General features: G+C 44.4%; 1 pseudogene; it reads right to left on the minus strand.

Annotated features, from left to right (window-relative positions):
* Positions 1-3,261: 3,261 nt before the first annotated feature.
* On the minus strand, positions 3,262-4,344 carry LOC143273756 (speckle-type POZ protein pseudogene; annotated as a pseudogene).
* Positions 4,345-4,719: the final 375 nt, after the last annotated feature.

Here is a 4,719-nt window from a genome sequence, read left to right on the forward strand (position 1 = left end):
TTTGTCCAGACAGGAAGTCCAGGGTAGGATGAGCGCTCTTGTCCAGAAGGAAAGTCCGGGTCAGGATGGGAGCTCTTGTCCAGAAGGGAAGTCCAGGTCAGGATGTGAGCTCTTGTTCAGAAGGGAAGTCCAGGGCAGGATGGGAGCCCTCTCTGGTCCAGAAGGGAAGTCCAGGGCAGGATGGGAGCTGGGGGCCAGTCACTAAGTCCCAGGAAGTGGCTGGGGTCTCGGGCAGATGGCCGTGGGGGCAGGGCGTGGAGATTGCAGGGGCTGCCAGGGGTCTTAGAGAAGGGGATCCTTCCTGGTGGGGCTAGAAGGGAACCTGCCTGGTGGCCAGAACCTGGGGCCAAGTTGGGCAGGTCTTCCCCAAAGTGGCTGGTGCCCAGGAATATGGTCTGAGCTGGGCCCAGATACTCAATTCTGGTCCAGAAGGGAAGTTGGGGGCAGGTGAATTCTAGATTCTAACTCCTTGGACAAAAAAACCAAACCAGTATAACAAAACGGGGGAGGCTGGGTAGATTATAACAGAGTCCAAGGCTCCCCATCCATCAATCTGAAATTGACTCCTTTACATGTGTATTAAGCCTCAGCCACCATGCTGTTTTTCCCTAGTTTCACTGGAAATGATCCACTCATCCCATAGTCTAGCCAGGTGTCATTGGTAAAAACATTGATGTAGCAGGAATCTTAGAAGTTCTTATTAATAAAATCAAACCCGAGGCCAGTTATTGGGGTCAATGCTGGTAGATCAGAGAGACAGAACAAGCCACAGCTAACTTCACCTGGCCAACTTCTCAGCTGGTCTTGTTTCCTCAGACTGGAAGCTTCTGGATCCTCATCCAAAATGGGTCTCAGCTGAACTGCTGCCAGAAGCCTGAAAGTTTAACTAACCAAATGCTTAACCAGGCCAAATGCTTCTAGTTTCTGGTCCTCACATCTTACATACCCCTCTGCTCTCTACCACCACTCCCTGGAATTAAAGACTTGCTGTCTGGGATTAAAGGTGTGATGAGTCACCACGCCTGTCTGTATCCTTGAACACATGGATTTCTGCCTCTGGAATGCCAAGATTAAAGGTGTGTGCTACCACTGCCTATCCTTTATGTTTATTATTATGATTGTTTTGTCTCTGACCCCAGATAAGTTTATTAGTATGCACAATTTTTGGGGGAATACAATACTACACTTCCTCTCTTTTTGTCTAAAATTTTAAAAAAGCTTATAACTAATACAAGAAAAATTATATCCAGTAAGTATATACAATATACACAGTCAAGATTACATTAATGATGTCTAGTCCATTAACATTTGACATATTCAGATAAAAAGTCCATTATATATATTAACAATGTCCAGTCCAATAACATCTCATAAACTCAGACCAAAAAATTTTCATAACTTATCTTATTTAAAACAAGTAGTTCCAGCCGGGCGTTGGTGGCGCACGCCTTTAATCCCAGCACTCGGGAGGCAGAGCCAGGCGGATCTCTGTGAGTTCGAGGCCAGCCTGGGCTACCAAGTGAGCTCCAGGAAAGGCGCAAAGCTACACAGAGAAACCCTGTCTCGAAAAACCAAAAAAAAAAAAATAAAATAAAAATAAAACAAGTAGTTCCTTTTAAAAAGTAGATTCCATAATTTCCCTTTTTATCTTATCATAACCATATTCTCTCTTTTTTCTTTTCATAATAGATTCAGTAGTCTACCTTTTGTCATTTTTATATCTTCCCCTTTTTCTTTTCAGTGTAGATTCAGTGATCTACCTATTTATCCTATTATTTCTTTATCTTTTTTCTCAGAGTAGATTCAATGATCTATTTCATATCTTACTCTCTTTTTCTTTTTTCTTTCTAGGGGTGAAGATATCTTTAGTGAATCTTGAAAAGAAAATTTTTGGGTTAATGGTCAAGTCCTGTATCATTTGTCCAGTCTTTGCATAAAAGGAAAGTTCAGGGCTTGTCACAAGTCCTTGCTCGAGTAGTCTGTCAGGCTGGATCATCTCAGCTAGCCATCTTGAAATTGTCCTAAACAGTTTGTAGTCCAAAGTCGATTTTTCCTTGGTGTTAACCAGCTTAATGTCTTTACCATAGTCCATGTAGAATCATCATTGTGGGATCCTATCATCCTTTTGAAGATTTCAAAGTCACTGTGAGGTATGGTCATGGTTCCTTGTAGATTTGTGTGTGTGTGTGTGTGTGTGTGTGTGTGTGTGTGTGTGTGTGTGCCTACTCTGATGTTTGGAGCAATCACAGTCTGACAAATGTCTGTCTCTTGGAACCATGAACATTGTTCCCTAGAACAGAAAATCTTCATGGCCGCTTCTCCCCACCATTTGTCTTGCCAAACTTTCCCAAACTGACCTTTGCCGATGCTTTCTTGTAAGACGATGGTCCTGGCAATTCTTCTCTAAACCAGCAGCAGTAAACCCTTCATCCCAGGTAGCAGCATCACTGCAGTCACCAACACAATGAGAAGGAGCTGGCAACATGGAGCAGTAGCCACTGCTTCCATGGTCCCACCACTGTGACTCAGTCCCTGCCGAAGCTTCTCCTTAGCAAGCCTCCTATCCTGGCTTCAAACTCAGAATCCACCTGCCTCTGCCTCCTTCAGCAAATGCTACCGGCATGCACCACCACAACTGGCTGAGTGTAGCTCGGGTATTTTCAAGAATTCGTACCACTAACATTGGGCACCAGATGTAGCATGAATCTTAGAAGTTCTTATTAATAAAATCAAACCCCAGACCAGTTATTGGGGTCAATGCTGGTAGATTAGAGAGACAGAACAAGCCACAGCTAACTTCACCTGGCCAACTTCTCAGCTGATCTTGTTTCCTCAGACTGGAAGCTTCTGAGTCCTCATCCAAAATGGGTCTCAGCTGAACTGCTGCTAGAAGCCTGAATGCTTAACCAGCCAAATGCTCAACCAGGCCAAATGCTTCTAGTTTCTGGTACACATGCCTTACAGAGGGTGTTGCTCTCTACCACCACTCCCTGGGATTAAAGACTTGCTTTCTGGGATTAAAGGCGTGATGAGTTACCACGCCTGTCTGTATCCTTGAACACATGGATTTCTGTCTCTGGAATGCTAGGATTAAAGGCGTGTGCTACCACTGCCTATCCTTTATGTTTAATATTGTGGTTGTTCTGTCTCTGACCCCAGATAAGTTTATTAGTATGCACAATATTTGGGGGAATACAATACCACACATTGGTGGCTGCTTCTGGGAGACAAGTACAGGAAAATGCTGACCAGGACCTAGGATCACTTCAAGCATTTAATAGGTTGCCCCAGGGAAGGGCAGTGAGTAGAAGCCATAGAACCATAAGCTTCAGCCAATAAGTGGGGATGTAAGTCCACCATTGTCTTCCAGCTGGAGGTCTCAGAGACCTCAGAAGCGTGAGCTGTAATGAAAGCAAGTGTCTGGGTTTTCAGCTGCTCTGAGCAGTGGAGGTCAGCCAGGAAGAGAGTGTGGGCAGCATTCTCCACAGAGAGGTTCCTGCAAAGGGCTTCCTCACACATGATTTTCAAATGCTCCAGGCCATACTTGTCAGCAGCTGCCAGCAAGGCAGCTGCCATGCTGTCCAGGTCTGGGGCTGTTCCTGTGTAAATGAAGTCCATCATTGCCTTGAAGACTTGTGGTTCCAGGTCAGGGATCTCAAAGCGATTCTTTCTGCTCTCCTCCATGTCATGTTCAATCATGGCTCTGAAAACTGAAGAGCGAGCTGCTAAGATGGCTTTGTGAGCCTGGAATTCCTGGCCAGCTACCACCAGGCAGCAGTCTGTGAAGCAGGAAGTCTCCCACAGCTCTCGTAGCTCATCTGCCAACGTGCAGTTGGGAACTTGAATTCCTGGTTTCCTGTTCTGGTCAGAGATGCTCAAAGAGACCTGGACCATGCTCACCTTGCAGACGAGGGTGAGTTGGTCATCTGGGAGAAGCCAAAATGCATGGGACAAGAGGAAGTCTCGAGCAATATATTTTTTATAACCCCAATTGCTGCGTGGCACGAACCTAAAGGCTCTTGGGCTCCTCCTGACTTTCATTTTCACTCCTTCGTTGTTTATGATCCAGAACTGGAACTTTGCCCAAAGAGGACTCTTTAGAGAGCTGAGTAACACTAGGTAAACTGACATGTAATCTGCACTTTCTTCATTGACTCCATTCGGGTGTACTCTTAAACACCATTTGTCATTGGCTCCTATTGAGAAAGTTGGACTCATAAAGCTTTCTGGCATTTCCTCAACAATAAAAGAGAAGTTACTGATGGTCCACCTGTAGGAGAAATCCTGAACACTGATTTGTGTATGGTCCCATCTCTGGGCGATCTCATCTCCTGCCATTTCTCCTGCAGGTAGTTTGAAGGTTCAACTGGATCCAAAATGAAGAATTAGCAATTGTTTTCTCTTCACCCTGTGAGAGGCAATAACAGACAGGATGTTGACTTTTAGGTTTGGTTCTCATCCGTTCTCTCTTCCATGAGACTGGAAACTTGGGTCTCTGAAATTTTTTATCCAGATTTCATTACTAATTTCAGAGAACACAGTCTAGGCAACTAGATACTCTTACATCACTCCATTATTTTCTAGATTGAATCTTAGGTCAATAGGTAACTTGTTTTGACAATTATACACAGCTTTCGGATAGTTTTGATCATTCATTCTATTAGTTCATGTCAAAAGTGTTGCACTAGGGTTCTTTAGAGGAACAGAATATATACAAAG

This window comes from Peromyscus maniculatus, chromosome 6, assembly GCF_049852395.1.
Source record: "Peromyscus maniculatus bairdii isolate BWxNUB_F1_BW_parent chromosome 6, HU_Pman_BW_mat_3.1, whole genome shotgun sequence".
NCBI lineage: Eukaryota > Metazoa > Chordata > Mammalia > Rodentia > Cricetidae > Peromyscus > Peromyscus maniculatus.